Source organism: Pseudophryne corroboree, chromosome 1 (assembly GCF_028390025.1).
Source record: "Pseudophryne corroboree isolate aPseCor3 chromosome 1, aPseCor3.hap2, whole genome shotgun sequence".
In the NCBI taxonomy this organism is placed as follows: domain Eukaryota; kingdom Metazoa; phylum Chordata; class Amphibia; order Anura; family Myobatrachidae; genus Pseudophryne; species Pseudophryne corroboree.
The window spans coordinates 44,403,547-44,430,376 of NC_086444.1; the positions used below are offsets into that span (position 1 = coordinate 44,403,547).

Consider the following 26,830-nt stretch of genomic DNA (forward strand, 5'->3'; position numbering starts at 1 on the left):
TCACCCAAATGCATTGACCATACATCCTACCCGACATATCACAGTACCCCATTCATGTATATCTGTACGGTCGGTCTTTGTGTGTCCAAACAAGCTGCGATTTGTGGCCAATTTCATCTAGAACGTTATGGGAACCCCCTTGTATGGGTAGGGCCTGTGTTGAACGTGGGCCTTTATACAGTGTTATGCTGATACTTTTCCTACAGCTTTGATTGTAAGACTCAATTCACTTACATTTTCCACTGCAACCACTGGGAACTACTGCACCAAATACCTGGTAACACCTACGATGCTCCTGGTCGGGTCACTAGCCTAAAAGCAGACCCAGAAATTCCACTCAATCACCACGCAGCCTAAATAACTAGAAACTAGCGGCACCACTATGTAGTTATGGTTATAGCGTTCTCACATTGCGCAGTGTTGCACAGAGAATATGTACTTATTCACACCAGTCCCCGAATGCAATCTATGGGGCAGATGTATTAACCTGGAAACGGCATAAGGAAGTGATAAACCAGTGATATGTGCAAGGTGATAAAGGCACCAGCCAATCAGATCCAATATGTAAATTAACAGTTAGGATCTGATTAGCTGGTGCATTTATCACCTTGCACTTATTACTGGTTTATCACTTCCTTATACCTTCTCCAGGTTAATACATCTGCCCCTATATTCTCTATCACACAAATTGGGGTTAATTTCATCAATAGCCAAAGTATGGAGGGATTACATACGTTATCCCACCGGGCGGGATGACGACTGTCAGTATCCAGACACAATGCCAGCGGTGCGAGTCCCCTTGCGGGCTCAGTTTCCCACTCTATGGGTGTCGTGGGCGAGTGGAAATAGCCCCTGTGCGCCATATTCCGGCTGGCGCCATTGCCGGGATACCGTCGGTGTCATCCTGACCCGCCGGGATACCGACAGCCTGCAAACTGAAGGGATCCCGTTTGGAGGGTGGAAGGAAACCACAGCACCTGCAACCACAAGGTAAGGTAAATACAAACTCCGCACAGAGAGAGGTCATGGGTTCAGAATCAAATCCATGACCCCAGCACTATGATGCTAACCACTGTTCCACTGTTGGTTATTTGTGCTTCATGCTGCTTAAAAAAATAAAATAAAAATAATAATAATAATAATAATAATAATAAATAATAATAATAATAATATTTAATAGTATGTTAGACAAAAATGTCTCCAACAAGTGTGCTCAACAGGCCGCTATGTGTATCAGCCCAGTCTTTAAAATTACTAACGGGCACCTAAACGCTGTATTTTATTTTTATATTCTGGGGTCTTATTACATATACTGCACCTATACAGTGAGGATTGAAAGTTTGGGCACCCCAGGCAAAAATAAATTTTAAATGTGCAAAAAAGCCAAGGAAAGATGGAAAAATCTCCAAAAGGCATCAAATTACAGATTAGACATTCTTAGAACATGTCAAAAAAAGTTTGATTTTATTTCCATCATTTACACTTTCAATGGAACAGAAAACAAAAAATGGCGTCTGCAAAAGTTTGGGCACCCTGCAGAGTTAATACCTTGTGCTGCCCCCTTTGGCAAGTATCACAGCTTGTAAACGCTTTTTGTAGCCAGCCAAGAGAGTCTTTCAATTCTTGTTTGAGGCATCTTCGCCCATTCTTCCTTACAAAAGTCTTCCAGTTCTTTGAGATTCCTGGGCTGTCTGTGACGCACTGCTCTTTTAAAGGTCTATCCATAGATTTTCAATTATGTTGAGGTCAGGAGATTGTGAAGGCCATGGCAAAACCTTCAGTTTACGCCTCTTGATGTAATCCACCGTGGATTTTGAGGTGCGTTTAGGATCATTATCCATTTGTAGAAGCCAGCCTCTCTTTAACTTCAGCTTTTTCACTGATGGCATCAAGTTAGCGTCCAAAATTTGCTGGAACCTTATTGAATCCATTTTTCCTTCTACTCGTGAAATGTTCCCTAATGTTCCCTGTGCCACTGGCTGCAATACAACCCCAAAGCATGATTGATCCACACCCATGCTTAACAGTTGGACAGAGGTTCTTTTCATTAAATTCTGTGCCCTTCCTTCTCCAAACGTACCTTTGCTCATTCCGGACAAAAAGTTTGATTTTAACCTCATCGGTCCACAGAACTTTATTCCAAAATGCATCAGGCTTGTCTATAAGTTCATTTGCAAACTTCAAACGCTGATTTTTGTGGTGAGGACGTAGAAGAGGTTTTCTTCTGATGACTCTTCCATGAAGCCATAATTGTACAAGCATCTCTTTATAGTGGAATAGTGTACCACAACTCCAGTGTCTGCCAGATCTTCCTGGAGGGATCGTGCAGTCAAACGTGGATTTTGACTTGCTTTTCTCACAATCCTGCGAGCTGTTCTGTCTGATATTTTTCTTGGTCTTCCAGATCTTGCTTTAGCTTCCACTGTTCCGGATAACTGCCATTTCTTAATTACATTCCGAACAGAGGATATGGGCATCTGATAACGCTTTACTATCTTCTTATAGCCTTCTCCTGCTTTGTGAGCGTCAACTATTCTCAGTTTCAGTGTTCTACACAACTGCTTAGAGGAACCCATGGTGCTGATTGTTGGAGCAAGGTCAGATGAGTCTGGGCTTTTAAAACCTTTGAGATTGACATCACCTGGTCTTTCCAGACGATGATTGAGAACAATCCATGACACTGCCAGGTCTCAGCTGTCCAAAAGGGGCAGTACAAGGTATTAACTCTGCAGGGTGCCCAAACTTTTGCAGACGCCATTTTTTGTTTTCTGTTCTTTTGAAAGTGTAAATGATGGAAATAAAATCAAACTTTTTTTGACATGTTATAAGAATGTCTAATCTGTAATTTGATGCCTTTTGGAGATTTTTCCATCTTTCCTTGGCTTCTTTTTGCACATTAAAATGAATTTTTGCCTGGGGCGCCCAAACTTTCAATCCCCACTGTAGAATACCACACTGACAACCCTGTGCTTTTATAAAATCTGCAAACCAAACCAGACAAAAGACATTGCTGCGGCTGTGTGTCGCTGCAGGTGGGTTTCATGGCGCAACGTTCTGCACATAGTTTACATGGCAATTCAATTCACATGGGGGAATTCAGCTCCCAGGCTAAGTGCCCGGGAGCTATTCAATTACAGCCATGGCCAACAGTTTTGAGAATGACACAGATATTAGTCTTCACAAGGTCTGCGGCCTCAGTTTTTATCATGGCAATTTGCATATACTCCAGAATGTCATGAAGAGAGATCAGATGAATTGCAATTAATTGCAAAGTCCCTCTTTGCCATGACAATGAACTTCATCCTTAAAAAACAATGATCTAGCAAGTGCCAGGACCGTCTCCTAAAGTTGATTCAGCTGCGGGATCAGGGCACCACCAGTGCAGAGCTTGGGGGGGTTATTCAGGGTTCTTAGCAAACCAAAAAAAAAGTTAGCAATTGGGCAAAACCATGTGCACTGCAGGTGGGGCAGATGTAACATGTGCAGAGAGAGTTAGATTTGGGTGGGGTGTGTTCAATCTGCAATCTAAAATTGCAGTGTAAAACTAAAGCAGCCAGTATTTACCCTGCACAGAAACAATATACACTAGAACGTTAATGCCCGATTTCAGCATTCGGTCCGATATATCGGGTGAAATTGGGCATTTTAGGAGGTGTGTTTCCGATCCGATGCGCGTTCCCGTGAGCATCGGATCGGATCCTCCAGATTGAACGTGCTGCACTCGTGATACGTCGGACCCCGCAGACATGGCTGGGATCGCCCAAGATACATCGTATGCAAAAGGACAGCATACGATGTCCGAAATGTCACAATGTATGGGGCCCTTAAATCTCTCTGCACGTTACATCTGCCCCACCTGCAGTGCACTTGTCCGGAGAAGTAAAGTCATCTAAGAACAGTTTGGAGAGGAACAATGCCTTTTCCTGCATGATGGAGCACCTTTCCATAAGGCGAAAGTGAGAACTAAGTGGCTCGGGGAACAAAACATTGAAGTTTTGGGTCCATGGCCAGGAAATTCCCCAGACCTTAATCCTATTGAGAACCTGTGGTCAATCCTCAAGAGGCGGGTGGACAAACAAAACCCTACAAATTCTGACAACCTCCAAGCATTGTTTAGACAAGAATGGGCGACCATCTGTCAGTATGTGGCCCAGGGCGATTTGCAGAGGTCTTGAAAAAGAAGGGTCAACACTGCGAATATTGACTCTCTGCAAAAACGTAATGTAATTGTCAATAAAAGCCTTTGACACTTATGAAATGCTGTAATGTTACTTCAGTATACCATAGTAACATCTGACAATAAGGTCTAAAAACACTGAAGCAGCAAACTCTGTGACAACCAATACTTGTGTCATTCTCAAAACTTTTGGCCACGGCTGTACTCCCTGCACCCAGCGCTGAGGCTGCTCCGAGGCACGAGCAGAAATCTGCATTAAGTAGGGCTTCAGGGCTGGCCACGACTTGACAGCGTCAGCACAAGGCTGTAATTGTGGGGCCCTTTCCTCACTGACATTTTTCATTTCTTTCTTTTTAAACTAACGTACAACAGAAACACAATACAACTACATCGGTGCATTAGACCATTATAAATCTATTTATTTGGAGCAATCAAGTTTCAAAAGCAAAGACACATAGTACCAGTATCACACTGAATGGAGCTCGGTACATAGGATTTTCTCAGTGAACAGCGCAAAATACGTTAAAATTGTTCCTTTTTAGATATAATGTTTGTTAGCCCCCCCGCCCCCCACCTTTCTGCCATACAGTTCCAACAATGACATCTTTACCATTGGAGCTTGTACACACAGTCTCTCTCTCAATCTATTCGCCGTCAATGAAATTGCGTGATCTTTCTATGGATGTAGGGAACGAGGGACAGCGCTCCACAAAGCAATCATTCCATTTGTACTAGAAAAGTGAATGAGGTCATAAGTGGAAACATTTACAGAGAACTGAATAATACTTAAACTGGCAACGCCATCACATAACGAGGGGAAAAAAAAAAGAAAAAAATAAGAATTTACTTACCGATAATTCTATTTCTCGAAGTCCGTAGTGGATGCTGGGGTTCCTGAAAGGACCATGGGGAATAGCGGCTCCGCAGGACAGGGCACAAAAAGTAAAGCTTTAGGATCAGGTGGTGTGCACTGGCTCCTCCCCCTATGACCCTCCTCCAAGCCTCAGTTAGGTACTGTGCCCGGACGAGCGTACACAATAAGGAAGGATTTATGAATCCCGGGTAAGACTCATACCAGCCACACCAATCACACTGTACAACCTGTGATCTGAACCCAGTTAACAGTATGATAACAGCGGAGCCTCTGAAAAGATGGCTCACAACAATAATAACCCGATTTTTGTAACTATGTACAAGTAATGCAGATAATCCGCACTTGGGATGGGCGCCCAGCATCCACTACGGACTCCGAGAAATAGAATTATCGGTAAGTAAATTCTTATTTTCTCTATCGTCCTAGTGGATGCTGGGGTTCCTGAAAGGACCATGGGGATTATACCAAAGCTCCCAAACGGGCGGGAGAGTGCGGATGACTCTGCAGCACCGAATGAGAGAACTCCAGGTCCTCCTTAGCCAGGGTATCAAATTTGTAGGATTTTACAAACGTGTTTGCCCCTGACTAAATAGCCGCTCGGCAAAGTTGTAAAGCCGAGACCCCTCGGGCAGCCGCCCAAGATGAGCCCACCTTCCTTGTGGAATGGGCATTTACATATTTTGGCTGTGGCAGGCCTGCCACAGAATGTGCAAGCTGAATTGTATTACACATCCAACTAGCAAAAGTCTGCTTAAAAGCAAGAGCACCCAGTTTGTTGGGTGCATACAGGATAACAGCAAGTCAGTTTTCCTGACTCCAGCCGTCCTGGAACCTATATTTTCAGGGCCCTGACCACATCTAGCAACTTGGAGTCCTCCAAGTCCCTAGTAGGCGCAAGACACCACAATAAGCTGGTTCAGGTGAAACACTGACACCACCTTAGGGAGAGAACTGGGGACGAGTCCGCAGCTCTGCCCTTTCCGAATGGACAAACAGATATGGGCTTTTTTGAGAAAAAAACCACCAATTTGACACTCGCCTGGTCCAGGCCAGGTCCAAGAGCATGTTCACTTTTCATGTGAGATGCTTCAAATCCACAGATTTGACTGGTTTTAAACCAATGTGTTTTGAGGAATCCCAGAACTACGTTGAGATCCCACAGTGCCACTGGAGGCACAAAAGGGGGTTGTATATGCAATACTCCCTTGACAAACTTCTGGACTTCAGGAACTGAAGCCAATTCTTTCTGGAAGAAAAATCGACAGGGCCGAAATTTGAACCTTAATGGACCCCAATTTGAGGCCCATAGACACTCCTGTTTGCAAGAAATGCAGGAATCGACCGAGTTGAAATTTCTTCGTGGGGCCTTCCTGGCCTCACACCACGCAACATATTTTCGCCACATGTGGTGATAATGTTGTGCGGTCACCTCCTTTCTGGCTTTGACCAGGGTAGGAATGACCTCTTCCTGAATGCCTTTTCCCTTAGGATCCGGCGTTCCACCGCCATGCCGTCAAACGCAGCTGCGGTAAGTCTTGGAACAGACATGGTACTTGCTGAAACAAGTCCCTTAAGTCCTCTGTGAGCATCTCTTGAAGTTCCGGGTACCAAGTCCTTCTTGGCCAATCCGGAGCCATGAGTATAGTTCTTACTCCTCTACGTCTTATAATTCTCAGTACCTTAGGTATGAAAAGCAGAGGATGGAACACATACACCGACTGGTACACCCACGGTGTTACCAGAACGTCCACAGCTATTGCCTGAGGGTCTCTTAACCTGGCGCAATACCTGTCCCGTTTTTTGTTCAGACGGGACGCCATCATGTCCACCTTTGGTAATTCCCAACGGTTTACAATTATGTGGAAAACTTCCCCATGAAGTTCCCACTCTGCCGGGTGGAGGTCGTGCCTACTGAGGAAGTCTGCTTCCCAGTTTCCATTCCCGGAATGAAACACTGCTGACAGTGCTATCACATGATTTTCCGCCCAGCGAAAAGTCCTTGCAGTTTTTGCCACTGCCCTCCTGCTTCTTCTGCCGCCCTGTCTATTTACGTGGCCGACTGCCGTGATGTTTTATCCCACTGGATCAATACCGGCTGACCTTGAAGCAGAGGTCTTGCTAAGCTTAGAGCATTATAAATTTACCCTTAGCTATATTTATGTGGAGAAAAATCTCCAGACTTGATCACACTCCCTGGAAATTTTTTCCTTGTGTGACTGCTCCCCAGCCTCTCGGGCTGGCCTCCGTGGTCACCAACATCCAAAACTGAATGCCGAATCTGCGGCCCTCTAGAAGATGAGCACTCTGTAACCACCACAGGAGAGACACCCTTGTCCTTGGATATAGGGTTATCCGCTGATGCATCTGAAGATGCGATCCGGACCATTTGTCCAGCAGATCCCACTGAAAAGTTCTTGCATGAAATCTGCCGACTGGAATTGCTTCGAAGGAAGTCACCATTTTTTTACCATGGCCCTTGTGCAATGATGCACTGATTTTAGGAGGTTCCTGACTAGCTCGGATAACTCCCTGGCTTTCTCTTCCGGGAGAAACACCTTTTTCTGGACTGTGTCCAGAATCATCCCTAAGCACAGGAGACTTGTTGTCGGGATCAGCTGCGATTTTGGAATATTTAGAATCCACCCCTGCTGTTGTAACAGTATCCGAGATAGTGCTACTCCGACCTCCAACTGTTCCCTGGACTTTGCCCTTATCAGGAGATCATCCAAGTAAGGGATAATTAAGACGCCTTTTCTTCGAAGAAGAACCATCATTTCGGCCATTACCTTGGTAAAGACCCGGGGTGCCGTAGACAATCCAAACGGCAGCGTCTGAAACTGATAGTGACAGTTCTGTACCACGAAACTGAGGTACCCTTAGTGATAAGGGCAAATTTGGGACATGGAGGTAAGCATCCCTGATGTCTCGGGACACCAGATAGTCCCCTTCTTCCCGGTTCGTTATCACTGCTCTGAGTGACTCCATCTTGATTTGAACCTTTGTAAAGCCCAGTACTCACGGGCCGATCAAGGAGAGATGCGTGCTGAGCGAACCGCTCAGCACACATCTCTCCTGCCGCTCAGCACAGCGCGATCTGTGCTGAGCGTGCGGGGGGAGACGGGGGGGCCGCTCACTTCACCCAGCGGGTGAAGTGAGCGACCCGCTAGATTGGCCTGCATGCAGGCCAATCTAGCAGCGGCGATAGCGATGTGCGGGGCCGCGCATCGCTATCGCCGAAGGGGCTACACACGGAGCGATCCTGCCGATATTCTAAGCAATCTAGTCAGATTGCTTAGAATATCGCTCCGTGAGTACCCCCCTTAAGTGTTCAAATTTTTTTAGATTTAGAATAGGTCTCACCTAGCCTTCTGGCTTCAGTACCACAATATAGTGTGGAATAATACCCCCTTTTCTTGTTGTAGGAGGGGTAATTTAATTATCACCTGCTGGGAATACAGCTCGTGAATTTTTTCCCATACTGCCTCCTTGTCGGAGGGAGACCTTGGTAAAGCAGACTTCAGGAGCCTGCGCAGGGGAAACGTCTCGACATTCCAAACTGTACCCCTGGGATACTACTTGTAGGATCCAGGGGTCCTGTACGGTCTCAGCGTCATGCTGAGAGCTTGTCAGAAGCGGTGGAACGCTTCTGTTCCTGGGAATGGGCTGCCTGCTGCAGTCTTCTTCCCTTTCCTCTATCCCTGGGCAGATATGACTCTTATAGGGACGAAAGGACTGAAGCTGAAAAGACGGTGTCTTTTTCTGCAGAGATGTGACTTAGGGTAAAAACGGTGGATTTTCCAGCAGTTGCCGTGGCCACCAGGTCCGATGGACCGACCCCAAATAACTCCTCTTCCTTTATACGGCAATACACCTTTGTGCCGTTTGGAATCTGCATCACCTGACCACTGTCGTGTCCATAAACATCTTCTGGCAGATATGGACATCGCACTTACTCTTGATGCCAGAGTGCAAATATCCCTCTGTGCATCTCGCATATATAGAAATACATCCTTTAAATGCTCTATAGTCAATAAAATACTGTCCCTGTCAAGGGTATCAATATTTTTAGTCAGGGAATCCGACCAAGCCACCCCAGCTCTGCACATCCAGGCTGAGGCGATCGCTGGTCGCAGTATAACACCAGTATGTGTGTATATACTTTTTATGATATTTTTCCAGCCTCCTGTCAGCTGGCTCCTTGAGGACGGCCCTATCTATAGACGGTACCGCCACTTGTTCTGATAAGCGTGTGAGCGCCTTATCCACCCTAAGGGGCGTTTCCCAACGCGCCCTAACTTCTGGCGGGAAAGGGTATACCGCCCATATTTTCTATCGGGGGGAACCCACGCATCATTACACACTTCATTTAATTTATCTGATTCAGGAAAAACTACGGTAGTTTTTTCACATCCCACATAATACCCTCTTTTGTGGTACTTGTAGTATCAGAAATATGTAACACCTCCTTCATTGCCCTTAACGTGTGGCCCTAATAAGGAATACGTTTGTTTATTCACCGTCGACACTGGATTCAGTGTCCCTGTCTGTGTCTGTGTCGACCGACTAAAGTAAACGGGCGTTTTAAAACCCCTGACGGTGTTTTTGAGACGTCTGGACCGGTACTAATTGTTTGTCGGCCGTCTCATGTCGTCAACCGACCTTGGCGCGTGTTGACATTATCACGTAATTCCCTAAATAAGCCATCCATTCCGGTGTCGACTCCCTAGAGAGTGACATCACCATTACAGGCAATTGCTCCGCCTCCTCACCAACATCGTCCTCATACATGTCGACACACACGTACCGACACACAGCACACACACAGGGAATGCTCTGATAGAGGACAGGACCTACTAGCCCTTTGGAGAGACAGAGGGAGAGTTTGCCAGCACACACCAAAAACGCTATAATTATATAGGGACAACCTTATATAAGTGTTTTCCCTTATAGCATCTTTTTTATATATTTCTAACGCCAAATTAGTGCCCCCCCTCTCTGTTTTAACCCTGTTTCTGTAGTGCAGTGCAGGGGAGAGCCTGGGAGCCTTCCCTCCAGCCTTTCTGTGAGGGAAAATGGCGCTGTGTGCTGAGGAGATAGGCCCCGCCCCTTTTTCGGTGGCCTCGTCTCCCGCTCTTAACGGATTCTGGCAGGGGTTAAATATCTCCATATAGCCCCCGGAGGCTATATGTGAGGTATTTTTAGCCAAAAAAGGTTTTCATTTGCCTCCCAGGGCGCCCCCCTCCCAGCGCCCTGCACCCTCAGTGACTGCCGTGTGAAGTGTGCTGAGAGGAAAATGGCGCACAGCTGCAGTGCTGTGCGCTACCTTAAGAAGACTGAGGAGTCTTCTGCCGCCGATTCTGGACCTCTTCTCGTTTCAGCATCTGCAAGGGGGCCGGCGGCGAGGCTCCGGTGACCATCCAGGCTGTACCTGTGATCGTCCCTCTGGAGCTAATGTCCAGTAGCCAAGAAGCCAATCCATCCTGCACGCAGGTGAGTTCACTTCTTCTCCCCTAAGTCCCTCGTTGCAGTGATCCTGTTGCCAGCAGGACTCACTGTAAAATAAAAAACCTAAGCTAAACTTTTCTAAGCAGCTCTTTAGGAGAGCCACCTAGATTGCACCCTTCTCGGCCGGGCACAAAAATCTAACTGAGGCTTGGAGGAGGGTCATAGGGGGAGGAGCCAGTGCACACCACCTGATCCTAAAGCTTTACTTTTTGTGCCCTGTCTCCTGCGGAGCCGCTATTCCCCATGGTCCTTTCAGGAACCCCAGCATCCACTAGGACGATAGAGAAACAACATTATAAGGGGACCAGAGTCCGAACGCGGGGAATATAACAGTCGGAGGTTTAATTTCACACAGGTGACGGGGGGGGGGGGGGGCAAATGCCGGAAAGCGGATGTGGTAGGAACGAAATGATTTTTTATAAACAACATAGTAAAAAAGTTAACGTCAGCCGTGGTTACGCTACAGCATAATACACACATTGCAGAGGTCCTGTGGCTGAATATAATGGGGATGCACCAACGTATGGGGGGTTTAAATTACAAAAAAAACTCCAGTAAATGTACTTTCCCTGATGCGTTTGGCCCTGGAAGTGCTGAGGCTCAGTAAATGATACAAAGTAAGCTGCAACTGAGTATATATGATGCAATACGTCACATATGCTTAAGCTCAACTTTATAGCCATTTGTTGTGCTGTCACAATACCATTCGCTACTGAGCGTCAATAAAACTTCACACACATCAGAAAAAAACTCCATCTCGAGAACAAGAAAAAACCCAACAAAAACACTTGCACAGACACGCATGCAAAAGCACCACATATACCAGAGCAAGACAGAAAGCACGATCAGCGGGATCGCCAACAGCAACAACAGCCATCAGCATTCGCCATTTTTGTCTGTCTGACCACCCGCAAACATGGCTTCCTCAGGAGTGACTGTGTGTCCCTGTCTGCATGTCTTCGTAATTGTGCGTACGTGCATTTACGGTTACTCGGCCGCAATAGATTGCCCATTCCCACCTTGCCACGGCACACCAACAGGCCCATTTATCAACGAGTTCTAAAACTTGTTGCGTATAAATGATGCTCCAGCCAATCAGCTCTTGTCGTTTTTCAAACACATGGCAGTTAGGAGATGAACACATGCAGGGCCGGCTCTACCATTAGGCGGCTGCCTAGGGGCGCCGGTCACTGGAGGGCACCACTGAATTCATCTAGCAAAAAACTGAAGGATGTGTCTGTATGCGGTTAGTAATGAACTTACGGATGGTGGGTTGGAACACAATAAGGAGCATACAAATATATTTATGTATACGTACATTCAATTAAAGGGACAGACGGCACCCTGAATGTTAGTGTGACTGGGAGGGTTAGAGTTAGGCTGCGGAGAGGGAGGGTTAGGGTAAGGTTAATTAATTTCATTTAAAATGTTGGTATTATGGTGGATGGGATGCAGCTGTTAGTATTCTGACCGACGGCATCCCGTACCCAGCCCTAATTAAATACCCACACCAGGCCGCATATACAGTATTACACGGTATATAAAGAATAGACGGCACTCAAGGACTTTTAAAGTGAAAGTATATTGTGAATAAAGTCACAACATTTTGTGACTTGTTTACAATATATTTTATCACTTTAAAAGTCCTGAGGGTTGCCCTTTTTCTCTGTATAATGATGCAATTCACCCCAGCCCACCTAGTGGCCACCTGCATCGCCCCTCCGGGAGGTGGTTGGGGGTTGCAGGTTAGGGGGCGCTAGGCTACAGATTTGCCTAGGGTGCACATACTCAAGTTTGATCATTCACGAGTTTTATCACTCTTTGATAAATGAGCCCCCAAGTGTCAGACTCCTGCAAATCTGCACAACGATTTCACACAAGAAGCGCTACACTAACTGAAATATGAATCTGCATCGGATCCCTAGTCTGTGACCGATATTGAGGACTATACAAGTCAAGAAAGTGGTCTGGCAGCTCTCGTTAGCATTAATATATGCAGAGTAATAAGGTTCTAGGTGCTGAAAGACTTATTCCCATCTGTGTTCCAGAGCACTAGCAGAAAAAAAAACCAGACTGAAAAATATAGTAAATAGTATGTTTCACTGACGGCTGCATCATTTGACTGGTGTAACATGTCAGCTGTAAACACTACCAGGACGGTGCCGGCGCTACACCAAATGATTCCGGGGGTGGGGAGGAGACTACGGGAACTGCAGGCCAGCCTGGTTATAGGACTGGCAGATACAGGCAAAGTAAAATATTACAGCATTTTGGTAGCAGGTCTGGATAGGAACACTCACGTCTGTTGTCAGTTTATCGCTAAACCATTTGGAGTCTGGCGTTCCTTGAAAGTGAGACTAGAATGACCCAACTTCACCTATATCAAACACCAGGACCTACCGTATAGGGGTCATGATCCATCTAAATATACCTGCAGGGAACAAAGCGGCATTTTTTGCTTAACACCTTCACTGCCAAGTTGTTTTCCCCACAGAGCCTAATGGAACAGATCGTAGTACCTAGAGGTTTAAAACATCATTCTTTACCTGAAATGGAAACTGTGCTTAGTATCTGTGCGTGTTCAGTATGATTTACTGACCGACACAACACCGACGGTCTTAATACCAACAGCCATTGACCGACATTCAAAATACCAAGAATTATTGTGCCGACATGTTTAAAATGACGGTACAGACATTTGAAATGGCAACATTTGAAATACCGACATGAGTTTTTCTGGGGGGGATTGTGTCAATGTCGACGTAGGTCAACATGGACATAGTCTAAGTGTACCGCGGTGGCTCGCTGCACTCGGCACGCTATTATATCCCCACCCTCCAGCTCCACTGGGATGGTAAAGTATGCACAAGTCTGTTTTTGATCAAAGATTCCTTAAAAATGCATGTCAGCATTTTGATGCGTCTGCATTTCAAATGTGGGTGTTCTGACTATGTCGGCACTTTTAACATGCCGGCATAACGCATGTCGGTTTTTCGGCTGTCGATATTGTGTCCGTCGGTAAATCAACTGCTACCCATCTGGGTATGGAATTAACGCTGACTGCATTGCCCGGTGCTAAACCCTGTGCACAGCCAATTGGGGGGCGGGGAGGTCCTCTACGGTCATAGGAAACCTAGTCCCACTCATCCTTGGCAGCAACAGGGTTAATGATGCTGCAATACAGAGGTCCATGCACCAGACTGTGGTTCTTGCATCGGGATACGGTCGTTAGGTCGAGACAGCTTAGGTCGACATGCATTCGGTCGACATGAGTTTTTCACAATTTTTTGGGACTTTTTCATACTTGACGATCCACGTGGACCACAATTGGAAACAGTAACCTTTGCCCGAAGCGAGCCATGCGAGGGGACGAGGTGCACTAACTGGGGTTCACCGTCACTTTACGAAGTAAACGACACCAAAAAAAGTCCAAAAACCCATGTCGACCTTTTGACCTAGTACATGTCGACCTAATGCCCCTGTCGACCTTCCATGGTCCCTTCTGCAAGGCCTAATACTTGGCCCAGGTGCAGCATGACGAGATCAATGTCCAATTTGGCCCAACACGTGGCAAGCCACACTGGACCCGATCCAGTGGTAAGGTGTACCTGAAAGATTCTGATTGCATTATTAGGCATCGCAGTGGTTTTCTGGCCCAGAGACGCTGTAAAACCAGATCAATGGTATATTGCCAGTAAAAAAATGCAATGGGGGGCTCAGGGCGGACAAATTTCAATTTCAGGAACTGAAGGTAGATAGCCACGTATGGGAGATGATGCACTGACCAGCAAAACGTTGGCATGTGAAGGGTTGCCAGCTCTCATGTGGGGAACGCGGGGATGGCAGATGTGTGTGAACAGAAACCAATCTATACTGGGGCACACCGACATAGGGCACAGAGGTGGTTACTGTATGGGCATAGCATACAGAAATGCTCTTCAGCTGGTACACTGTGGGGTCCATTCACATCACTGCAGGTCAGCACGCAGCGCAAATAAGTACCGCCATATGCCGCACTTAGCCATCCCGGACACACAGATTTTTATTCTCCGCTCCATAGGGCCGACTACAGAAATCTGCAAATCTGGTAGGAGATGGGGCGAGGTGAAGTGCCACTGCCAAACTTTCAACGCCAAGTGGCACTGCATCCCACTCGCCGCTAACTGAATCCACCACTCTGAGCTCTGCAAATCATTTCTTACAGAATTCCGGGCTCTCATTGTAGCCCAAGCTCCTGGCTATTACTCTTCCTAGGTCTGAAACATTATCGTTAGTGTATTTATATAAAGCAACTTACATATTGTGGTAACAAGTGAGCACTAGCGAGGAATTCAATTGTTTCACTCCGCGGCTGCCACTAGATGGAGCAATTCAATTGCTGCTTTGTTCAGGAGCAAACAGGGGAACACATTTCAGTTTGCAGCCTTCTGAGGTGCGAGCTGAAATGTGCAGTAATTTGGGCACCCAAAGCAGTACTTTAGACGGGTACTTTAGACGGGTTTAGCCGCTTTGAGCAGTCAAGTTTGGGCACTCACAAAACAACTAAAACCTCCTCCAAAAAACGCCCAAGGCGGCTGTAAAGGTTACGATCAATTGAACCTTTCAAAACAACTTCTTTTTATTTAAATTGCTTTTTAGATAATCGATAATGCCCTTCTTAGTGCTGTACAGAAGTGCAAACCACACACAGAAACACAGTGGAGACCTAGGTGAAACCTGTGACTTGTAGGGGGAGATTAAAGTATTTTTTTTTTTTTTTTGGCCACTCAAAGTACAAGGGGCTAATTAATTACTGATCCGATTGGACGCAACTGCTGCGGGCGCACATTACTTATCATGCATGCTGAGCCCAAAACCACTGAGTGCAGCTGCATAAACCCACTAAACCCATCTAAAATACTTGTTAGATCACCCCAAAGCATGGACTTTTCACTGATTTCCGCTCGTCACCTTGGAGAAGGGGGGGGGGGGGAATATGAGCTCCAAATTGAATAGCGCACTGGGAACTGCGGCTGCGCTAAAACAATTGAATCGCCCGCTTGGAACACATAATAAAGGTTTAGATTGCAGGTTTGGGGCTCTGAGGTTACACTTCTATAGCATGGCCATGTACACACGATAACTTAGAGGGAGACCAGGAAACGTGAATATTTTCAAGTCTGCAAGAAGAGTTCTCTCTCTGGGTTATCTTACTAAGAGAGCAATGCACGTGATTTATTATCAGCCATTTATATAGCACATACATATTCCACAGAGAATATTTCAGTCACTCACATCAGTCCCTGCCCAAGGGGAGCTCACAATCGATATTCCCTGCCACATGGACACAATAGGGTTAATTCTGTCAGAAGCCAATTACCCTACCAGTATGAATTTGCAGTCTGGGAAGAAACTGGAGCACACAGAGGAAAGGCATGGAAACACCGGGAGAACATACAAACTCCACACAGATGGGGCCTTGTTCGGGAATTGAACTCATGGCCTCGGGGCTGTGCTAACCACTATGCCAATCGTGCTGCCCATTACTACGCACCATGAAACACGGCTAAGGTATGCACTACGCAGAATGCTCAGGGCTTTAAGAAGATCTAATACATTAAAAGGAACCCCTGTCTTACTACATATTGAAACATAGAATGTGACGGCAGATAAGAACCACTTGGCCCATCTAGTCTGCCCCTTTTGTTTTATATCCTTTAGGTAATCTCAACCCTGTTTGAACCTTCATTCTTTGTAAGGATATTCATATGCCTATCCCAAGCAACCCCTATTCAAATCTCATCTCAATTTGGCTTTTTCAAGTCGAATTGAGATGAGGAACCCAGAGGAGGAAGGGGGGGGGGGGGGGGCCACGGGGAGACCAGCGGGGGACAGCCGCCGGCAGACGCAGGAGATCAGCGCTACAGTAGCGCTGCAGGAGGATGTCACACAGCCGCCCGACCTCACGGCAACTTCCACCCGGCTCCAGCAAGCGTGACCTCACTTGCTGGAGTCAGGTGGAAGCTGCCGTGAGCGGCGCGGTGTGCGACATCCTGCTGCAGCGCTGATCTCCCCTGGCTGCCCGCGGCTGTCCTCCCGTCTCCCTGCGGCTCTCCCCCCTCTCCTGCTCTAATGCCTCATCTCAGTCCGACATGTTTTTATGTCGGACTGAGATGGTCGAAAAGGGGGCCAGCACGTGGATCGGCAGCTATTCCGCCGGTCCACGTGCTTTTCGACAAGTCGAATTCATCGACTTGTCGAAAAATTTAGGGATATATTGAATAGGTTGAATCAGGATTCGACCTTAAAAAGTCGAAAACTGCCGTCTTTTCGACAGACAGCAGTTTTTTACTTCAATTGAATATACCCCTGAGCCTCTACCACCTCTGATGGGAGGCTATTCCACTTATCCACTACTATTTCTCCTGTCCCTCGTAGTATCGGCTATTCTCCAGTTACCGAGCAGCTAGATAATGTATGAACACTGCCAGCTCAATATGCTGGAGTGAATTCACACACAATTGCCCGGGGCATTTTCTTATGGCACAAATTCAAGTATTCAAATATATTTTAGCAAGGAACCAAAGAAAAGCATTCAAGACCGTCCATCCTCTGCAGAAGACTGAATCCCTTCCTCTCGATCACACAGAAACACTATACACATTTGTGTGGGGAAATACAATGCCACATGAGAAAGCGAAAGTTTCCAATTAGTTGAGAGCAGCAACGTACTTCTGCAACTAACCTCGTTCTTCTCGTGTTAGGAGACGGAAATGGAAAGATTTACCAACAGACTGGCCAATCAAGTATGGAGACAAGTTACAATAGGTTTGCTAATAGGCCTCGGAAAACATGGATCTGCAAGTAGGGAACTAGAAGAATGAAATAACCTGTTGAAACAAAAGAAGATACTTTCAATAGTACAATTACCTTCTCTCTCTCTCAATTCTGACTCATAAGCCCCGTACACACGGGGAGAGATGTGTGCTGAGCGATCTATCAGGGACCGCTCAGCACAGCGCGATGTGTGCTGAGCGAGGGGGGCGGACGGGTGGGGCCTGCTCATTTCACCCAGCGGTGAAATGAGCGACCTGCTAGATTGTGCCTGCATGCGGACCAATCTAGCACCGGCGATAGCTGCTATCGCAGTGGGGCATACACACGGAGAGATCCATGCTTAACTTCTAAGCGATAGCGATGTGCGCCCCCCTCGCTCAGCACACATTGCGCTGTGCTGAGCGGGGGGGAGAGATGTGTGCTACGCGTTTGTGCTAGATCGCTCAGCACAGATCTCTTCCGTGTGTACGGAGCTTTACAATCAGACCTGGCCCCACCAGCAGCCTTCACTTTCGCTCTTGCCTTTTTGAGAATCCATATTTCTATCTTCGCTGCGCGTATTACTGCGATCGGCTGGGTATGTACCCAGCTTAAATCTCTCGGCACGTTTTAAATCTGCCCCACCAGCAGTGCAACATGGCTTTGCCGAAGTGCACCATTACTTGCTCTGTTACTTTACTCCCTAATCAGAATCAGGCCCTCAGCCAGTCAGCGCACGTCTGATCCGTCGCATTATGCCGAAAACAGTGAGATCCAGCGGCTTTGAAACTTACGTCTGACTCAGAATCAATCTCGCTCTTTATCTTGTCACCTCGTTGCACTGTGATCAGACCTCCCTATACAGCCAGGGATCTCACCTCTCTGCACTCTTCTTCTCCACACTCTGGGGGTAATTCAGAGTTAATCGCAGCAGCAAATTTGTTAGCAGTTGGGCAAAACCATGTGCACTGCAGGGGGGGCAGATATAACACGTGCAGAGAGAATTAGATTTGGGTGGGTTATATTGTTTCTGTGCAGGGTAAAGATTGGCCGCTTTATTTTTACACTGCACTTTAGATTTCAGTTTGAACACACCCCACCCAAATCTAACTCTCTCTGCACATGTTACATTTGCCCCCCTGCAGTGCACATGGTTTTGCCCAACTGCTAACAAATTTGCTGCTGCGATCAACTCTGAATTAGGCCCTCTGTCCTGATCAGGCAGTCCCACGTCTTAACCTCGTGGGGCTCATACACAAGCAATGACACAAAAAGGGGATCCGGTCTGAAGATCGACAGTGTCTTGGTCGACAATGTTTAGGTCGACCACTATAGGTCGACAGTCACTAGGTCGACATGGATGGAAGGTCGACAGGGTTTCTAGGTCGACATGAGTTTTTTACATTTTTATTTATTTTTCATACTTAACGATCCACGTGGACTACGATTGGAACGGTAAAGTGTGCCGAGCGAAGCGGTAGCGGAGCGAAGGCACCATGCCCGAAGCATGGCGAGCGAAGCGAGCCATGCGAGGGGACGCGGTGCACTAATTTGGGATCCCGGTCACTTTACGAAGAAAACGACACCAAAAAAAAAAAAAAAATCCTCATGTCGACCTTTAGACCTGTCGACCTAGCACATGTCGACCTAGAAACCCTGTCGACCTTCCATCCATGTCGACCTAGTGACTGTCGACCTATAGTGGTCGACCTAAACATTGTCGACCTAGACACTGTCGATAAAACGAACCACACCCCACAAAAAGGCAGTCCCTGATCAAACGCTTTCAGTTACTCTATCTTTCCAACATTAATCACAAGTAGGAAATTACTACCACCCCCACCTAACGCTGCTCCTCACTTCTATGGGGGGGGGAATTATAGTGTTTTATGCGCCGGCTCCACTAGATGGTGCCAGACAGAGCAATTAAGGAGTTGCTCAGTCCGGGTGCGCTGACATTACTGTTATGTTGTTCCGCCATCTTGACGGGATAGTAACTAGTTATAAAGCACCTGCATAAGCCACAGCAACATTACATCTGAAAACAATTAATGTAAACGAAACGGTTGTGGGAGTTAAATGGAACTTGAGGTAAGGGAGCCTTGCAAGCAAAGGAAACAAACAAACCGCCTACAGAAACTACCCTAGTGGAAACCAGTCAAAATCTGAGTTTTTTTTGTTTGTTTTTTGTTTTTTAAAGAATAAACTCATATCAAGCAACAAATGTAATCCTGCTCGCACACGTTTCTCCCATAGACTTTACATGGGAACTTTGTCGTGCCGCAACGGCGAACCATTGCCTCAATCTCAATTTTCTCTTCAACTGGCACATCCACATGGTATTGTGGTACATGATACTTCAACCATATTTTTACGTTCTTCTCAAAATAGGTCTCACAGTAAAAAAAACCTTTATATAAATTAGATCATGGGTCTTCAATCTGCGGCCCACCAGCTGCTGTGGAACTAGACATCCCAGCATGCTCTGCCACAGTTTTGCTATTAAGGTAGTGTTCACGCTAGGCTGTTTTAGCAGGGAGCCGTGCCCTGCCCGATTTTTTAAGGGTAAAATCCGCCCTGCCCTTTCTGCGGCACCCTGCTAAAACAGCCGTCGCTTCCTGCCCTCTCAGCGTGTAAAGATGGCCATTCACACTAGGGGAGAGAGCTTGGAGGAAGCCCAGCACCTCCGTAGGACACCGCTGGCTGCCCACACCCCCTGCAGTAACGTCTGTGGGCCGCACCGCCCACTAAAATTACGTTTTATGGCCACACCTCCTATTTTACATGATCACGCCCCCTTTCCCGGCGCACACATAAACCCCCGCAGTCCGGCACCTTGCCTACTATTATTTCTAGAGTGAACACTATACGGCATGCTAAAACTGAGGCAGGTCATGCTGGGATGTGTAGTTCCACAGCAGCTGGAGGGCCACAGGTTGAAGACCCATGGATTTGATTTAAGAAAACATTATCAAAAGTTTCATACATCTGATAATTTTGATAACTTCCTCAAATACACTTATTCTACGGAAACGCTCCGGACATTGCCAAATGCACTTCCACTCTCATCTCTGCTCAGTCCTCTAACCACAAAACTTCTCTTTAATACCTTTGAATCGATGATTAACCTGCCCACATTATCCGCTTGGCATCCACCATCACGGTCCAAAATTCTTCTCCAATTTCAAGGACACAACTGACAGGACCCAAGTGCAACATACTGCTCACCTCCTTTCCCAGGTGCAAAGTCTGGATTTCTAGAGGAGCGGTAGGAGGGGTGTTGGGGGGGGGTTTCTCAAATTTAAAATTTAGATTTTACAGCGAGTGTGACAGTCAATGAAGAGGGACTGATAAGCTATAATCTGCCAAATACAAAAAAAAATGTACATACACAATATAATCAGTAGGAAACAGAAATTAGCTCTCAAAGGACACCTTCTCCCACCTCATAGTAATGCCTCTCTCTTCTTGCTGGTAGCTGCTCTCTGGTCTGGTGCGCCGATTGTGAGCTCAAGTCAGCACACACACAACAGACTTAGGACCCTATTGAGGTTTGATCGCTAATCTTGATGAAAAGCAGTTGCTGCGATCAAATATTTGCCACCCAGAAACAGAGAAAAAACGCTCATTGCAGAAATTGCGCACACATGGCAATGCGCGATGTGATCAAATAACCATATGGAAATACCGGAACATCTAAGAGTTTTTTCCATCTGCGCCAGGCAAGGTCGTTCACAATCCGGCATACGCAAGAGGCTGGAAGTGGCCATCGCTGACGTCAGAGACCCACCCGAAAAAAACGCCTTGCCACGCTGGCATTTTTACACACTCACCCACAAAATGCCATGTTTCCTCCCCAAAACTCTGGCTTCCTGTCAATCAAAACGTGATTGCATTGAAGCGCAATGCGTTCGCAGAAATAACTGAACGCTGCGCAGTCATTCGATAATCGGCCGGATTGCGTTTCTAAAATTTGCGATCCAACCTGAATAGAGTCCTTAGTAGGAGAAGTTGCTTCCATTGGCAATGCTTCCATTCCATCCCCAACGCTGCAGGTTATAGAATACTGCTACAGGGGTAATGATTTGAGCCAATGCATAAGGGAGCGGGTACTGAAAGCCAATGGCCCTCTAAGGGGCCCTACACACTGCGCGGTACGCCGCCAAGCTGCCCGACGGCGGAGACGGCCGACCCGGCGGCGGGGAGGCAGTGACGGGGGGAGTGAAGTTTCTTCACTCTCTCCATCACCCAGCTCCATAGAAGTGCAGGCAAATATGGACGAGATCGTTCATATCTTTCACTAATATCGCCCAGTGCGTAGGGGCTATAAGTTTCTTTAGTCTTGCCTACTATCGCCTCGCCCAAACCCTCTCCCATAATAATTAATACTCCACAGAGACTGCACTAACTAAGGTGGTCAAAGATCTAATCGCTGCCAAGTCCGAAGGACTCTATTCAATAAGAATTCTCCTGCACCTCTGCTACAATGGCTTGTTATACAGACACATCACACCCTATGGGCGCCAGCACACTGTTCTGTTCTATCCTTCTCTCATTCTGCTTATCCAACTTCTCCTTCAGTGGCCGTCTCTATCCAGAATACGTACATAGTACATACCTCATACAAGCTACAGCAGGAACTTGAATTCACGCACTTACAATCACCTACATGGACTCCTGCAATCAATTCTTTACTACTCGTCCTCACAGCAGACCAAGGCCCTGAGTCAGAGCTATATGAAAGCTGATGTTCCACGGAACTGGGCGATTATCGTCAGACTCCGCATGTTCTACGTTCGCACTGCGCATGCATCAAGGTGCCACTGAGAACCTGCACGCAATGAGAATTCCATGGCAAAGTGATTCAAAGTAAGTGACCGTTTGGCGGCATTAACATGGTGTTAGCGGGGAGTGTTTGTAAAAACACAGGCCCGTTTTCGGGGCGGCTGTAACGTACAGAAACATGACGCCTGTGCGACTAGTGCCGGGTTCAATCTGCATAGCCACAGGTCTACCCTTCAGCCCGATGTTCTCTGCTCCTACGTATAGGCTGCGTATATGTGCAAGCAATTGCGAATGAGTTGCGGTAGCGCCGATGGGAGTCTCATTTCTGCGCACCAGTTTGACTTGCCGATATCAGCAGTTGCCAGGCCGAGAAAAATCGCACTTGCAATTGCGTCTATGTCTGAATCGGGCCCTAGGTCCCTAGAATCCATTTAGAAGGCAACGGCTAGACCACAGGTTCTCAAACTCTGTCCTCAGGACCCCACGCGGTGCATGTTTTGCAGGTCACCTGTAGATTTTTAAAATGTGACAGTTGGTGATACACAGTGCAGCTGCCGGGTGACATGGAAAACGTGAATTGTGTAGGGTCCTGAGGACCGAGTTTGAGAACCACTGGGCTAGACTGATCAAATAACATAACGCTGTTACTGCACACCCTAAAGTATTCATCTTCTGTCTCTACTGCTCGCTGCAGGTGAAAAAAAAAGGAGGATGATCAGTAATTGGGGTGGTTGAACAAGCACATGTAACACCCCACAGCTTGTTTCTGCAAACAGGAAGCCAAACAATCTGCAAGATCACTAACACCGCCAGGCAACCTTCCATAACCTCAGGCCACAGAAGGTCACGTTTACTAGAGCTGCTCTGCAAAGACCCCGCAAATCGGGTGTGAAAGGCGTATTTCTGGATATAGCGGAAAACCTATATTTGCGCAAGTTGCTCAGAAGGAAACAGCGTTATGAGGAGAACACTTCCATAATACGTTCTACCTCTGCCATGTCAGGACATATAACGGACTGTAATGTTAACCCCTTCAACACACCACCCTAGAACAAAAGTAACATACCTGGTACCAAATGATAAACATAGAGCGTCACCTGTGTGGGCTCTCTCCCAGGACACACCGTGATTTAGGAGACCGAGTCCTGCAGACTCATTGATTGAGGCTGGATCATTTACTGCCAATGAGTCCCCCAGCCCAGAAACAGGAGGAGGGGAGATACAGGAATGTAAACAGTGCTGGGGGAGGGGTACAGAACAGTATCTCTGCTACAGTATACAGCAAGAAATGCATGGCTTACATACAGAGCTATAATGTCACTCTGAAACCAAGGGCTAACCGGTCAGCCTTATGACAGATCCCAGGAAGTCCGGAAGCCAAAGAAATTGGGGATAGTAGCAAAAAGAATAGCAACAATGCTGGAGAGTGGGATTATAACAAACTTCCCCACTACATCCTCAGTCATGCACGTTCTACACACAGCAGGGACATGAGACTCTAGGCCTAGAAGCTTGCAATCATGCCTGGTTATTGGGAGCTATGCTAGGAGATCGGAGGGGATTGACATACCCAGAGCTGGAGGAGGAGAGATACAGGAATGTAAACAGTGCAGGGGAGGGGGTTATAATCCTGTGCTACTCTGCACTGGAAAATGAGGTTGTAAACGGAAGAGCTTGCAATCTAGCATGATGACAGCGAGTTACAGAATCCGAAAGGGGCTGGCAGACAGCTGCATAAAGAAAATCCAGGAATGTAAACAGTGATTTGGGGGGAAATGTAAAGGGCCCCATACACTTATGTGACCACATGTCACAGGCGATCACCCGGCTGCCTCCCGGGGGGCAGAATCACCCAAGCTACATTGTATTCTGTCCTTTTGCATACAATGTATTTTGGGCTATCCCAGCCATGCCCCCAGGTCGGACCTGATTGAATGTGCAGCACAATCAATCTGGAGGATCCGATCCGATGCTCACGGAAACGCGCATTGGATCGGAAACACCTCCAAAATGCCCGATTTCATCAGCTATATCGGGCATTATCGTTCTAGTGTATGAGGCCCTTTAGATTATAAACATATACCTGCTATACCATCAGTAGGAAAACGAGACTGAATAGAAGAGCTAACAATCTAGCCGTATAAGGACAGGCTAAAGAGACCTGAGAGGGGGTGGTCTTCAGTATGCCAACTGTCGGGATCCCGGCGCCAGAATCCCGACAGCCGACATACCGACACTTTGTCTGGAGAGAGAATAAAATAGCTTAGCGCGCCACCGTGCCCGCAGCATGGTGAGCACAGCGAGCCCGCAAGGGGCTCATTTGCGCTCGCCACGCTGTCGGTATGCCGGCGGTCGGGCTCCCGGCGCCAGTATGCTGGTCGCCGGGAGCCCAGCCGCCGGCATACCATACTACACCCCTGAGAGGGGCTAGCAGACCCACAGCTGAGGGATGCAGGGTGTTCGAGTCATACTGTACATCTACACCCTCAGCAATGGGATATTAGGTTCTAAACTGAAGAGCGAGCTGCAGCGTCCTTAAGGGAACATGGCAGACACAGATCTGGAGAAAGGGAATGTAAACAGTGATGGGGGGGTAATACGGTTATATAATCACATGCCTGCTAAACCCTCAGCAGGACAATAATAATGGTCGGAAGAGCTAACAATCTAGCCTGATGAGGACAAACTACAGAGACTGAGGAGGGCCTGGGGGAAGCGAGATGCAGGAATATATACACTGCTGGGGGGAGAGAGAATAATACATCAGCTTCCCTCCACTGCACTAGAGTATTAGTTTCTAAACAGAAGAGCTTGCAATCTAGCCTAATGAGAGCGAGCTACAGTATGCTTAAGGGAACATGGTAGCCACAGAGCTGGAGGAGGGAAATGTAAACAGTGCTGGGAAGAGGGTGATAATGACATATCAGCTATACTCTTACCCGAGAATAAAACTTAACTGAAGAACTTGCAATCTAGCCCGATAAGAAGGGGACTGTCTGACCCAGAGCTGGAGGAGGGAAGATCCAGGATTATAAACAATGTGGATGGGGGATGTATATCACATAACCCATATATCCTTAGGAGAATGAAACTGGCCTGAAGAGCTTGCAATCTAGCCTGATGAGGAAAAGCTATAGAGATCTTTGCCGAGCAAGAGCTGGGGGAAGATCACCGAATGCAAACATCATTGGCGAAGGGAATAGACTCACATCAGGTAAATCCTCAGCAGAAGAGCTTGCAATCTAGCCTGGTGAGAAGTAGCTACGAGACATGAGGGGGACTGGCAGACCCAGAGCTGGAGAAGAGGAGATCCAGAAATGTAAACAGTGCAGGTACAGGAATGGGGGAAAGGGGGTGTCTTATTACATATCATGTACCCACAGGAGAATAAGACTGGTCAGAAGAGCTTGCAATCTAGCCTGATGAGAACAAACTATGCCACATGAGGGGGACCTGGCAGACACCACAATGTAAACAGCACCAGCGAGGAGGGTAATTATACATCATGTGAATCGTGGGCAGGAGAATAAGACTGGGCACAAGAGCTTGCAATCTAGCCTGGTGAGAGCACGCTGACACCCAGGGGCACTGTCAGTCCCACAGCTAGGGGAAGGGGGGATCCCAGAGTGTAAACAGCGCTGCGTATTCTCAGCAGAATGAGACTGGGCAGAAGAGCTTGCACTTTAGCCTGGTTAGTACAAGCCATAAGATCCTAGGGGCACTGTCAGATCTAGAGATGGGGGGAGGGGGGATCTCAGAGTGTAAACAGCGCTGTGTATCCTCTGCAGATGAGACTGGGCAGAAGAGCTTGCACTTTAGCCTGGTGAGAGCACGCTGAGACCAAGGGGCACTGTCAGTCCCAAAGCTGGGGGGAGGAATCCCAGAGTGTAAGCAGCGCTGTGTATCCTCAGCAGCAGAATGAGACTGGGCAGAAGAGCTTGCACTCAGAGCTGTGAGTTGCCCGGGAGAGCAGTTACCTGGAGGTCTCGGGGAGGAGGCCGCGTCGTCTCTCCGGCCGGGCGCCCCGGGATCTGCCGCGGCTCGGGCGGGCTCCCGTCACCCACCTGTAGGCCGCGGTCCAGGCCGTATCCTCAGCCCGGCGAGGCCTAGGCGGCCGGGGGGGAGGGGGAGGAGACAGGCAGCGACGAGGCTGATACAGGACGGTGTGAGGGAGGAGGGGAGGCCGCTGGCCCGCCGCTGCTATAATATTATTATATTACTACAGCTGTGATTCCGCCGCACTCAGATCTCCTCACAGTCCCCCGCTGCCGCCGCCACCGCGCACCGGCCCGCAGCTCCGCCCCGCCGCCTCGTCCGCAGCACTCCCATTGGAGCACGCAGAGTCAGCGAGGGACGCGATTGGCCAGAACAGCTATCACTCCCTTGCCGCACCGCCCTTCTCTCCTCCAGCGGGTACGTCACGGTCCCCTATTTTTTTTTCCTTCATAGCAGAGAGGGAGGGGGGAGGGCACGGAGGGGCTCCGCCCACGTGGGGCGTGGTGTAGCCTGCGGGAGAACATTACAGTGACGTTAAGATGGGGTGTCGATCGAGGGACAGACCACGCCTTCTGTGACGCAAAGGGGGCGTGGGATGCGCTTGATTGACGGAGGGAGAAGAAAAGGAGCCGTACGCGCATGCGCAGAAATAACAGGCTGGGGATCCATATTTAAGAGGCAGCATGTGGGTGGCTGAA

General features: G+C 47.7%; 1 protein-coding gene across 3 annotated transcripts in view; it reads right to left on the reverse strand.

The window, feature by feature from the left end:
- Positions 1-26,492, reverse strand: part of SMAD2 (SMAD family member 2) — an 87,364-nt gene extending 60,872 nt beyond the window's left edge. For 2 of the 3 annotated variants that reach the window (XM_063959037.1, XM_063959026.1), the window contains exon 1: positions 26,114-26,491. The gene's annotated coding sequence lies outside the window, so the exon portion shown is untranslated. Of the gene's footprint in view, positions 1-17,280; positions 17,426-26,113 lie in introns of all 3 variants that reach the window. The other variant, XM_063959032.1, reaches the window with a different exon arrangement.
- Positions 26,493-26,830: the final 338 nt, after the last annotated feature.